This window comes from Peromyscus maniculatus, chromosome 2, assembly GCF_049852395.1.
Source record: "Peromyscus maniculatus bairdii isolate BWxNUB_F1_BW_parent chromosome 2, HU_Pman_BW_mat_3.1, whole genome shotgun sequence".
Taxonomy (NCBI): domain Eukaryota; kingdom Metazoa; phylum Chordata; class Mammalia; order Rodentia; family Cricetidae; genus Peromyscus; species Peromyscus maniculatus.
The window spans coordinates 160,394,300-160,408,500 of record NC_134853.1 but is presented as its reverse complement, the minus strand read 5'-3'; positions in this window follow the sequence as shown (position 1 = coordinate 160,408,500).

The following is a 14,201-nucleotide window of genomic DNA, read 5'->3' as shown; positions in this document are numbered from 1 at the left end:
TTACGGCCTACTGACCTCCTAGAAATTCCTGTCATCTTCTTCCAGAGAGGGGGCTGGGGAGATGGCTCAGCAGCTAAAAGCACTGGCTGCTCTTCCAGAGGACCCGGGTTCAATTCCCAGCACCCACATGGCAGCGCGCGCCGGTCTGTAACTCCAGTTTGAGGGGATCAGAGGTTCTCTTAGACACACATACGGACAAAATACCCATAAACATTGGAAAAAGAAAGTTCTAGAAAAGCCAGGTGTGGTGATGCACACCTTTAACTGCAGCATTCCAGGAGGCAGAGGCAGGAGGATCACTCCATGTTCAAGGTCAGTTTCAGGGTTTCAGGTAAGCCAGGATTACATGTCTGGACCCCGTCTTGAAAGAGAAAGAGAACTATGTATGTGGCGGCTCTGTAGCACAGTCACCCCTTTCTTTTGTGAAGTAATACCCCACTGTGACAACATACCCTTTCTGCCTATCCACCCCTCAGCCGACAGACAAGGCCTGTTCTCACAGGTAGCTATTACAAAGAGCGCCACTGTGGACATTCCTGTGCAGGCTTTGTGTGTGGACAAATGCTTTCCTACCTCCTGAGTATACACCACCAGTGGAATGGCTGGGTCCTATGGTACCCCGTTCTGTACTTCTTTATTACCTCAATTCCTTAGAATAGACACATGATATTTTTCTTTTTCTTTTTTTATTTTTTTTCCCCGGAGCTGAGGACCTAACCCAGGGCCTTGTGCTTGCTAGGCAAGCGCTCTACCACTGAGCTAAATCCCCAGCCCCACACGATACTTTTATAATAAACCTAAGCAGTGGTGGTGGCGCACACCTCTAATCTCAGCACTTGGAGGCAGAGACAGGCAGATCTCTGAGTTCAAGGCCAGCCTGTTCTATAGATCGAGTTCCAGGACACAGAAAAAAGCCTATCTCAAAAGAATGAAAATTGGGGTTGGATATTTAGCTCAGTGGTAGAGCACTTGCCTGGCAAGCGCAAAGCCCTGGGTTTGGTCCTCAGCTCTGGGAAAAAAAGAAAGAAAAGCAACACTAAACAAACAAACAAAACCCTATATTTTATTTTATTTATTTAGTGCTGATGAGGGTCAAATCCAGGGCCCCTTGCATGCTAGGCAAGTTTACAACTGAGTCACAGCCTCAACCCCCAAATTATATGATATGTATATAAACACACACATCTATTATATACACATTTGTGTGTGTGATATATATTGATATGCATGCATATGAAGGTCAGAGGACAATTTTGTGATGTCACTTCTCTTCTCCAACCTTTATGTGGGTTCCATGGAGAGAATTCAGGGTGTCAGGCATGTGTGGTGAATCCTTTTACCCATGAGTCATCTGGACAACCCTACTGTGGTCTGTCTCCTTTTGCAGTCCTGGGCTGGCCTGGAATTCACTATGTACAACTGGCAGGCCTCCCTCAGCCACCTCCCATGTGCCACTGTGGGGGTCACCATGCTCAGTCACGTGAGGCGTTCCTGATGGACCTATGTAACAGCTATATTCCCAACCCTCCCGACTCTTTTTTTTTTTCTTTTTTATGTTATTCCTGCAAGTTGTCCTCTGACCTCCACAGGGACACAGGTACGCCTTTCCCCCATCCACACACCTATGTGCATGCATAGAAAAATCAATTTTAAAAAAGTCAGAGGGGCTGGAGAGATGGCTCAGCAGTTAAGAGCACTGGCTGCTCTTCCAGAGGTCCTGAGTTCAACTCCCAGCACCCACATGGTGGCTCCCAACCATCTGTAATGAGATCTGGCACCTTCTTCTGGCCTGCAGAACACTGTATACATAATAAATAAATCTTTAAAAAGAAAAAGAAAAGTCAGAGGGGCTGGAGAGATGGCTCACCAGTTAAGAGCACTTGTTGCTCCTACAGAGGACCTGGGTTCAATTCTCAGCAACCATGTGATGAATCCCAGTCATCAATAACAACAGTCTCAGGGAGTCTGATGTCTTCTTCTGAACAAGACACACATGTGCACAGACATACATGTAAGCAAAACACTCAAACACAAATAAATCCCCCCTCCCCCGCACATGCCACCACCCCCTCACGACAGGGTTTCTCAATGTAGTCCTGGCTGTCCTGGAACTGTCCTGGAACTCAGATATTCACCTGCCTCTTCCTCCCCAGTGCCGGGATTAAAGGCGTTCACCACCATGCCTGGACGAAACAAACAACTCCCTCTTAAAAAAGAAAAAAAAATAAAAGCCAGAATCCCGATGATTCCAGAACCTTTTCCTACAGTCATGTGGTCAACCGCCGCCGCCCAGTGTGTGGCCTGTCTCTGAAGGCTCAGATTTCATGGTCACTCAGACTGGAGAAAAAACATCTGGGAGAGAGAAGGCCAAGAGATGCCCTCTGAGCCCTCTGGGAAATAAGGCCAAAGTCCCAAGTCCTCTTTGTTTACAGCCTTGTTGAAGTACATGGCGGCTTCATTTCCATTGACAAGGATTAACGCAGCTACCGGACAGGATGGGAGGGCGTCTGTGTGAAAGGAATTACTAGGCACAATTACAAGTTCACAGGAAAGCGCCTCTAAGTTAGGGTCACTGAGCCCTGGAATGCTTCCATTCTGGGAGGCGTTTCATATATTTAAAAAAAGAATAAATGTAGGCTGGGTGTGATCGAAGCTCTCAGGAGGTAGAGGCAGGTAGATTTCTGTGAGTCCCTGGATGGCTAGGGCTACATAGTGAGACCCTGTCTAAAACCAAAACAAAATAAAACAAAAAGCAAAAGGAAAAAGAAAAAACAGCAGTGTGTGCTCTTAACCTCTGAGCCATCTCTTCAGCCCAACAAGGGAAATTTTTAAAAATATTCCTGCACCAGAGGCCATGCCTGGGGCATGCCAAGAGTTAAGCCATTACTTCGCTAATGGCCTGGGGAGGTGGGTGGTGCAGTACTGAGGGGCTGACCTGGACAAGCCAGTTCCCGGCCCTGCCTGTCATCCCGGGGCTGCAGGCAATCGGAAGAATCTTCACCAAACCTACTTGTTGAGCCTGATTCTTTCCCTGGGGCCAAACTCAGCCTTTTCCTAAAAGGGTAAAAGAGTGAACTCGATTGGATTCACAGGTTCTTAAAGTGGACAGACAGACAGCTCTTGGGGCAGTGGCTCTCAACCTTCCTACAGCGGCCACTCAATACAGTTCCTCATGTTGTGGTGACCCCCAACCATAAAATTATTTTCCTATACTTCATAACTGTAACTTTGCTACTGTTATAAATCATAATGTAAACATGTTTTCCAGTGCTCTTAGGTGACCCCTGTGAAAGGGTTGGTCAACCCCAAAGGGTCACGGCCCACAGGTTGAGAACCAATGCTTTAGGGCATTAAATACTGCTAGACTTCTTCCTTCCTTCCTTCCTTCCTTCCTTCCTTCCTTCCTTCCTTCCTTCCTTCCTTCCTTCCTTCCTTCCTTCCTTCCTCCCTCCCTCCCTCCCTTCCTTCCTTCCCTTCTTCACTGACAGCGTCTCAGGTAGCCCAGCTCAGACTCTGAGGCCCGGGATGACCTTGATATCACCCCCCACCACTCCCCACGTGCTAGGATACGGATGTGTGCTACCACACCTGGCTTTCATTGCCTTTTCAAAGGAAGGGAGGGGAAGAAGTGGAGGCTTTGTCATTCTCTTGTTCCAGAGAACAGCAGGAAGAGCCAAATCACAATGGGTGCATTCCAGCCCCGGGCCAGAGCTGGCCGGAAACGTTCCCCCACGTGTTTAACCAAAAACCTGTTCGCTGCATGCTCATTGTTATGCTCTCCACAGCCAGCCAAGGACTGGGGAAGCAGGGGTGGGAGATGGCATGAATTCCATAGCTCTGTATTAGCATCTTCTTAGAAACCCACATTGAATCAGATTTCTTTTTAAAGAGTTCTTGTTTTTCTCCACCTGGGTGGTGGGGGCACACGCCTTTAATCCCAGCAGGTGGGAGGCAGAGGCAGGTGGATCTCTGAATTCCAGGCCAGCCTGGTCTACAGAGAGAGCTCCAGGACAGCTGGGGCTACACAGAGAAGCCCTGTCTTGAAAAAAAAAAAAAAAAGAGTTCTTTTCATTTTTAATTATGTGTATAAGCGTGTGCGGAGGTGTGGACACGTGAGCACAGGTAGCCGGAAAGGGTATCCGGTTCCCCCAGAACTTGAGTAACGGACAGCCCGCCTGACATGGGTGTTGGGTGCCAACTCAAGTCCTCTGCAAAAGCAGTACAGCGCTTAACTGCTGAGCCATCTCTCCAGCCCCTGAACCAGATGAATTTAGGCAGGAAACCCCAAATCTAAGACCTCCAAGAGACCAAAGCAAAAATTCTCAGAGATGTGGAGGGACTCAATCACTAGGTGAGAGGTTTGGGCTAGGTACTCATGAAGGTTCCCTCCACTTCTTGGTAGTCCAGGCTGGCCTCGAACTCACAGAGATGCGCCTGGCTCTGCCTCCCGAGTGGTGGGATTAAAGGCGTGCGCCACCACCACCCGGTGGTTCCCTCCACTTATAAAGGAGTATGATAGGAATTTTCTAGATGCCCACTGTGTAGCTAGAGAGACACCCCAAACCTCTATCTGTGTAGGAGAGAGCTAAGATGAGAAGCAACGGAGAAAGCCTTTCTTCAGGGCACTGGGAAGATTCCTCAGCAGGGAAAGCTGTTCGCATCTGGGGATAGGAGTTTGGATCCCCACAGGACAGGGCGAGACATGGAAGAGGGTCCTTCATCTTAGACTCACGCTGAGGCCATTTTACGTTTAACTAGAATTTGACCTGATGAGTTACCAGCTGGATGGATTGTCTTAACCAAGGCTAGGGATTATTCTGCAGTTCCCCTAGTTTTTCGAAACTAGATACAAAGAAAAAAAACAATTTAAAATTTTATATCTTGGTTTATCTGTTTGTACTTTTTTGAGTTTTGGGGTTTTGTTTGTTTGTTTGTTTGCTTGTTTTCGAGACAGGGTTTCTCTGTATAGCTTTGGTGCCTGTCCTGGATCTTGCTCTGTAGACCAGGCTGGACTCGAACTCACAGAGATCTGCCTGGCTCTGCCTCCCGAGTGCTGGGATTAAAGGTGTGTGCCACTGCTGTCCGGCCTGTTTGTACTTTTAAAAAGATTTTATTTTTGTGGAAAGAGAGATGGCTCAGGATTAAGAGCACTGGCTGCTCTTGCAGAGGATCTGGCTTTGATTCCCAGCACCCACATGGCAGCTCACAGCCATCTGTAACTCCAGCTCCAGGGGATCCAGTGAACTCTTCTAGCCTCCATGAGCACCAGGCACATACTTGATACACAGACATATATACAGGCAAGATACCCAAACACATAAGATAAATCAATCTTTTATGTATATGTGTATCTGTATGTGTGAGTGAATGTCACGTGTGTGGGTAGCCACAGTGGGCAGAGCAGGTGTTGTGTCTTCTGAAGCTCAAAGTACAGGCAGCGTGAACCATTTAATGTGGATGCTGAGAACCTAATTTTGGTTTCCCGGGAGAAGAGCAAGTGTTCTTAACCACTGAGCCATCTTTCCAGCCCTTAAGAGCCATTTTAAAATTGCATTTGTTTTCTTTATTTATTTGTGTGTGCGTGGGGGGTAGGGTGGGTGCATTCCAGCCACTGCACTAGGCTGTCTCCTTCCACCTTGTGGACTAGAGACTGAATCCGGACCCTGATCTTGGCAGCGTTTATCTTTCCCCTCTGTTCCAGCCATCTTGCTAGCCTAAGAGATATTTTAAATGTAGATGTTAAACATGAGACCCTTGAGAAGAAAGTAAGGCACATCTGAACATGAGCATGGACAGTCTCATTTTTATTTATTTAAAATTTTTTACTACATTTATTTGTGTTGGGGGGGTGTGTGGACACTGTAGAAGTTCTGTCTCGGTTAGGTCTCAGAAACCCAGGACAGAAGGCTGAGGGGCCTAATAATATGTCAGAGCAGATGCTGGCCAGCTCTCCTGACCACTCAGTACCTGGGGTTCCTCCCGGCACCCCTCACCCCACCCCTTACTCTAACCCTGTAGCACCAATTCTAATTCGTCTTAATAAAAAATAAAAACAGAGACAGATATCAGGGCGAAAGCTGAAAGATCAGAGAAGCAGAGCGGCAGCCACTAGAGAGACGTTTTACTCTAGGAATCCTCAGACTGAAAGGGGCCGAGCTCCTGTCTCCACCCTGCCTTATCACTTCCTTTTTCCGCTCAGCCATAGCACTTCCTGTTTCCTCTTTCCAAGTGCTGGGATTAAAGTGTGTGCCAGCATTTCCTGGCCTCTAGTGGCTAGCTCTGCACTCTGAGCTCCAGGCAAGCTTTACTTATTTGGTTTTTTGTTTGTTTGTTTGTTTTTTGTGTTTTTTTGTTTTTTTGGGTTTTTTTTCTTTTTTTTCGAGACAGGGTTTCGATGTGTAGCTTTGCATCTTTCCTGGATCTCACTCTGTAGCCCAGGCTGGCCTCGAACTCACAGAGATCCACCTTCCTCTGCCTCTGGAGTGCTGGGATTAAAAGCGTGTGCCACCACTGCCCGGCTTTATTATTTATTTATTCATTCATTCATTCATTTATTTTTTGGATAATCTTTACTTATTTGTTAGAGCACTGTAGATGTAACCAATCATCTTATTAAAATAAGAAACACAGAGCCAATGTAAAAGAGAAAGCCGAGAGGTCAGAGCTCAGAGCTAAAATCTTACCTCCTGCAGTGCTCCTAGCTTCCCTGAGAGAGAGCTTCTTCCTGTGTGTCTGTCTTTAAATAGTCTTTCTGTTTTGCCTTCTCATTGGTTGTAAACCCAATCACATGACTGCCTCGTCACTGCCTGTAAGTACCGCCCTCCAGGTCTTAAAGGCGTATGTCTCCAACACTGGCTGTATCCCTGAACACACAGAAATCTACCTAGCTCTTCTAACCACCATGCTCTTGCTATGGCTCTAATAGCTCTGACCCCAGGGCAACTTTACTTATTAGCATACAATTAAAATCATATTTCAGTACAAATAAAATATCACCACATAAACCTTACCCTCCCAGGGGCTGGGCTTCTGCACCTCATCCTCCCCACCCCCGATCCTGATATAACATCCATTTTGACATGGCCCAGCCTCTTGGCTCCTCCCTTGCTCTCTCATATCATGGTCTGGCTTAGTTTGCTAACCATGTTCAGCGTGGATTTTTTCCTCTGCTGCTCTCTCCCTTATATTGACAATAAAGATCTTCTCCATAGTTAGGAGTCATGTCCTCTGCGCCTTTGATTCCATTTTTCAGTCAGTCTGCTTCCATTACGTGGGTCCTGAGGCTTGAACTCAGGTCCTCAGCTGAGTTGCAAGTGCGTTTACTTGCTGAACCATCTTACCTGGCCAATTTTATGTATTTATTTATTGATTTATTTTGGTTTTTTGAGACAGGGTTGCTCTGTGTAGTTTTGTGCCTTTCCTGGATCTTGCTCTGTAGACCAGGCTGGCCTCGAACTCACAGAGATCCATCTTCCTCTGCCTCCCGAGTGCTGGGATTAAAGGTGTGCGCCACCACTGCCTGGCCCAATTCTATATTTTGAAAAGGGATCTCATATTGCTCAGGCTGCCCTCAAGATTGCTATAAACTGAGGCAGGTTTTTACAGAATTCCTGATCCTTCTGCTTCCTCCTAAGTCCTGGAATTATGGGTATGTGGGATCATGCCTAGAGTTTTTTGTTTTGTTTGTTTCTAGAGGCAGGCTTTCTCTGTGTACCCCTGGCTGTCCTGGAACTAGCTCTGTAGACCAGTCTGCCCTCGAACTCAGAGATCTGTGTGCCTCTGCCTCCTGAGTGCTGGCTTTTTTTTTTTTTTTTTAAAGACAGGTCTCCAGTGTGTATCGCTGGTCTCAATCTTGCTATATAGCTAGGATGATGCCAAATTTATTTTTGAAGCCCCGGGGTCCTCCTGCCTCCTTCTCCCCAGTGCCAGGATTACAGGCGTTAGACAGCATATTTAGGAAGTAGTGTTTGAAATGACACCTGATATTAAAGACTTCTGTGTATAGAGTCTGAGACAGCATCTCAGGCAGAGGAAAGAAACAGCAGAGACAGTCCTGAGGAAAGAGGCACACTTCAGTGATCAGAAGGGTTTTGTTTTATTTTGAAACAGGGTTTCTCTATGTAGCCTGGCTGTACTAGAATTCTCTATGAAGACCAGGTTGGTCTCAAACTAAGAGATTGTCCTGCCTCTCTGCCTCCCAGTGCTGGGATTAATGGTGTGTGCCACCACGGCCCAGAAATGGTATTTTTAAATGAGGTGTGAGGTTTAACCCATCTACACACTCCCTTAAAACTGACTATAGTGTGAAGGGGCCCCCAAATAGCTTGACCACACAGCAGCCATGACAGGCTTAGGGGCCTAGACACAACTTCTATGACAGGCCTACTGGCAGGCAACACCCAGTTCCAGGAAAAGCTTTAAGCTGATACCACCCAGGGATCCACCCAGGGATGAGGAAGTACCTGACATCCCAAACATTCCAACCATTAGATAAAGTGGCCAGATGTCCTGAGTCTAGCACACACCTATTTTTTGTTTTACAGATACCCCTAGACAACTGTCAGCCAATCAGGGTCCTGGACCCTGGAAATCCCCTCACCCCAACCTCTGCTATAATAAAAAAAACTCTGCCCCACCTGAGCTCAGGGCTCTCTGCTCTCACCACTGTGTCGGACAGACAGAGGGACCAAGCTCTGGAACTTGAAATAAAGGCTCTTTGCTTTTACATGCGGGATTCGGTCTCCATGGTGGTCTTTTGGGGTTCTCCGCGATCTGGGCATAACATATAGTACAGGTATGGTTTACTAAATCAGGCTATATAACTTGGACTAAGGAACAGTAGAAGGCTTGGACCAGATGTTACTAACGGGTCCCTTGGCATATGCCAGCCAATCACAGAGATTTTTGGGCAGTAGTAACAGCTATCTTGCAGCTGAAGAGGAGGAGTGGAGTTTGCCAGCCAATATGAACCTAGAGGCTGCAAATCAGCCCAGCAAGAGGCACCGTCGACAGTCTGGACACTGTGGAGCTCCAGGCAGACTCCCACATGTTAGTTCCTCCATGAGGTAGATATCGAGATAGGGTCTCTGTAGACCAGGCTGGCCTTGAACTCACATATATATCTGTAACCTCTGCCTCCCAAGTGCAGGAATTGAAGGCATGATGCCTGGCAGTTTAGTGTTTGGAACAGGTCTCACACTGCAGCCCAGGCTGTCCCCAAACTGGAAGCAATCCTCCTGCCTTGGCTCTCCCAGTGCAGGATTGCAGGCGTGAGGCACCCCAGGGCTCTGCAGGACAGTTAGCCTTATATCACACAAACTGTGAGTTACATAGCAAGTTTATGCCGTGAGCTCCTGCTGGTCTTGAACTCTTGCCTTCCTGCCTCAGCCTTCTGAGTTCTGGAATTATACTCTTGGGGGACAGATGAAACAATTAATTGATTTGAAATGTTTCAAACTTTAGTTTCTTATTTTGTGTGTTGTAGCGGTAACGCCTGCATTACCGATACCCGTTTACCATGTCCGAGCGAAGGGTTGTAGATTAAAAATTAGAGACAAGAGACAGCGAGTCATTTGCCACGACTGAATGTCGAATGCCGTTTATTGAAAGAGGGAAGAAACCTTAAATACAGGCTTACAGCACAAATGGAGGAACCCCCGGAGGGCAGAAGTGGGGGGCAGAAGTTCGCTGTCAATGGTCTACATTCCAGACCCAATGTTCTACATTCTTGCATCTAAGTTGTTAACGCCCAAAATGCAGGATACACAAACAAGGAACTTCCCTTAAACATTCAGAAGGGTGGATACAGGTAGGGAATCTGAATAGGGAGGACATCTGATCAAGGTCAGCAAGCAAGGCCGCAGCCACTCACAGTCGGGGGCCAGGGCCCATGGCGCCCACAGTGTGTGTGTGCGGGGGGCCTCATGAGCCATGTCCACATATGGAGGTCAAAGGACAGCCCTATGGTATTGAGTCTTCTTTCCTACCTTTGGCTGGGTCTCGGGTTAAACTCAGGTCAACAGGCTTGTGAGGCAAGCACCTTTACCCGAAGAGCTATCTCAGACCACCACCACCAACAAACACCACCACCACTACCACTACCACCAACCACCATCACCACCATCACCACCACCATCACCACTACCACCACCACCACCACCATCACCACCTCCATCACCACTACCACCACCAACCACCATCACCACCACCAACAACCACCATCACCACTACCAACATCACCACCACGACCACCCACCATCACCATCACCACCACCACTACCACCAACCACCACCACTACCACCAACCACCACCACCATCACCACCCACCATCACCACCCACCATCACCACCACCACCCACCATCACCACCATCACCACCACTACCACCAACCACCACCACTACTACCAACCACCATCACCACCACCACCACCCACCATCACCACCACCACCACCACCACCACCACCACCACCACCACCACCATCACCACCCTCACCCTGCATGCCTCTTTAAAGGTCCAGGAGATGTTGGGGGAAGGAGATGCCGAGCAAAGACAGAAAGCCAGGCTGCTGAGTCATCAGCGATGGAAGTCTACCAGACTGTGGAAAATGAGGAAAGGAGTGTCTTCAGAGAAAACATCGACGAAGTCCAGACCCCAGAATGTCAGGGCAGCATCCCTCCCAGTTTTGGTCAGTGTCCGGAGAAGAGCTAGGAGGGGTGCAGGGGAGGTTACACCTTTTGAGACAGAACTCAGAAGATGGGCCAGGCTTAGCGGTGGAGCACTGCATGAAACTGCTGACGGGATTTGATGCTGTTGGTCTTTTAATCGATTGATTAATGGATTGTGTGTGGAAGTGTGTGCACATATATGAGTGTACAAGCCAGAGGAGGACTTGGGGTGTCTGTCACTGTTCTATCACTGTCCGTCTTACTCACTTGAGATGGGGTGGGTCTCTCACTGAAACTGAAGTTAGCCTGGCAGCCCCAGTGGGCCCCCTGCTCCTGCCCACCACAGTGCCAGGGTTACAGGCATGCATGACGACATTTTTGCCTTTGTTTGGGTACTGTGATCTGAACGCAGATTTTACGATTGTGCAGTGATGTTCTCACCCACTGGGCCTAGTTTGAGACAGGGTCTCCAATCACTCAGGCTGGTCTCAATTTCACTTAGTAGCTGAGGATGGCCTTGAACTTCTGATCATCCTTTCTTTAACTGGATGGTGGTGGTGTGGGAAGACTAACATGTTTTATGCTTGGTCATTTGTTTGTTTGTTTTGTTGTTGTATTTTTGCCAGACAGGTGGGACGTACCTTTAATACCTGCTGAAGCACATAGATTCTTATGAGTTCTGGGCCAGCCTGCTCCACATAGTGGGTTCTAGGCCAGCCAAAGCTACACAGTGAGACACTCACTCAAAGAGAGATTTGTATTTTTTAAATTATGAGTATGTGTGTGTTGCTAGAGTTTTCCTGCCTTGCCCACAGTCAGGACAAATCTTTGTCATCCGCCAGTCCCACAGCCGCTCAGACCCAACCAAGTAAACACAGAAACTTATATTGCTTACAAACTGTATGGCTGTGGCAGGCTTCTTGCTAACTGTTCTTATAGCTTAAATTAATCCATTCCCATAAATCTATACCCTGCCACACGGCTCGTGGCTTACCAGCATCTTCACATGTTGCTTGTCCTGGCAGAGGCTGGCAGTGACTCCTTCTGCCTTCCTGTTCTTTCTTTTCTCCTTTCTGTTGATCCCGCCTATACTTCCTGCCTAGCCACTGTCCAATCAGTATTTTATTTATTGACCAATCAGAGCAACACATTTGCCATTCAGAACATCCCACAGCATGTGTGTGTATCTGTGTGTATGTGCAATGGAGTGCAGGTATCCTTGGAGTGGAGAAGATGGCCCAGATCCCTGGCAGCAGGAGTTACAAGCGGTTGTTAGAATTGCAGAAGTGTGTCATCATGTCTGGCAGTACATACATCTTTTTAAATGAAAGCAAGCAAACAAGCCACAAAACAAAGCAAGTAAAGGGTCAATGAGATGGCTCAGTGGGTAGGTAAAGTGCTTGCTGCCAAGCCTGGTGACTTAGGTTGGATCCCAGAGACATGGTGGAGGGGGAGGGCTGACTCCACAAACTGTCCTCTGACCCTGTCTACACTCGAGCCATGGCTTGCCTCCTTACTTGGACACAGATAACTAAAACTATAATACAAATTTTTAATTACCATCCAAGCAAGGTGGTGTACACTATTGGTCGCAGCACTTGGGAGGCAGGTGGATCTCTGTGAGTTTCAGGCCAGTCTGGTCTGCATAGTGAGTTCCAGGACTCTATAAAATAATAATAATAATAAATAATAATAATAATAATAATCATCATCATCATCATCATCCAAACAACAACAAAACAGAGCTGGAGAGATTGCTCACTGGTTAGGAGCACTTGCTGCTCTTTGCTGAGGACCCAGGTACTGTTGTGTATTGTTGCTGTTTTTTTTTACTCTTAGCTATTTGGGGACCCGCCACGCAGCTACCAAATAAATACACACATGGAGGCTTACTCTTAATTATAAATGCCCGGCCTTAGCTTGGCTCATTTCTAGCCAGCTTTCCTTAACTTTAAATTATCCCTTTTACCTTTGGCCTCTGGGCTTTTTCCTTTTCTTACTTCTGTGATCTTACTTTCACTCTTATTCCGTGGCTGGCTGTGTGGCTGCGTGGCTGACCACTTGCATCCTCCTCCTTCTCCAGCTACTTCTTCCTCCCAGATTTCTCCCTCTATATATTCCCCCCACCTGCCAGCCCCACCTATCCTTTCTCCTGTCTCACTATTGGCTGTTCAGTTCTCTATTAGACCATCAGGTTATTTTAGACAGGCACAGTAACACGGCTTCACAGAGTTAAACAAGTGCAATGTAAACAAAAGTAACACACCTTAAAATAATATTCCCCAACAGTTGTGGAATATTTGTTTACACTGTGTGAAGATGTGTTGCCGTGATTGGTTTAATAAAAAGCTGAACGGCCAATAGCTAGGCAGGAGAGGTCAGGTGGGACTTCTGAGCAGACAGAGAGACTTGGGATGAATATAGGTGCATGGATTTTGCCAGCAAGTCAGGCAAATAGAATGGAGGAGAGGTGAAGAGCCACATGACAAAAATGTAGGTAGGTGAATAGAAACGGGTTAATTTAAGGTATAAGAGCTAGCTGGAAACAAGCCTGAGCTAAGGCCGAGCTTTTGTAATTAGTAATAAGTCTCCGTGTCATTATTTGGGGGCTGGTAGTTCAAAGAAAGTCCTACAAGAAAGACCTACTCCAAGGTGCAGTTCCCAGCACCCACATGGTAGCTCAGAAGCAACTGTAACTCCAGTTCCAGTGGATGTGACACCTTATTCTGGCCTTTGAGGGTACCAGGCCTGCATGTGGTACACATACATACATGAAGGCAAAACACTCATACACATAAACTAAAATAGGAAATCTTTTTAAAAACAAACAAAAAAGTAGTGGAGTTGGGCATGGTGGTCCTTTCTCGTAATTCCAGCCTTCCAGAGTTTGAGGTAAGAGGATTGATTCAAGTATGAGGCTAGCTGGGAATAGGACTGGGCTACACAGTGAGTTCCAGGTCACTCACCTGCGGCGGAGGTGCAAGCCTTTATTTAATCCCAGCACCTGGGAGGCCGAGCCAGGCGGATCTCTGTGAGTTTCGAGGCCAGCCTGGTCTGCAGAGTGAGATCCAGGACAGGCACCAAAGCTACACAGAGAAACCCTGTCTCCAAAAATCAAGACCAAAACAAAACAAACACAAAACCCACAAAAAACAAAACAGATGAGCAAGTTTCTTGAATTATAATGACAAGGACTCGTGTGGGTCCTTGGACCTAACCCATGCATATCTCTGGTCCTTTTCTCTTGGCTAGCTAGGTTCTTCTCCCCGCAGCTGCATGTGGAACCTCCAGGGGGCAGCACCGGCCAGCTTGATTCCAAAGTCCACCCTGAATGTCAACAAAAATAAGAGTCCTGTCCTGAAAGGGAGGAAAAAGCGAAGAGAGGACCAGAAAGGGCTCCTGATGGTGACATATGCACTCACTCTAGTGTAAATGTAAAGGTTTGCCTTTTTTTTGACTAGAGAATTCAAGCATTCAGCCAGGCTAAATAAACGCAAAGAGGCCGAGTCAGCGGCAAAAGCCAGCTGGGCCTTT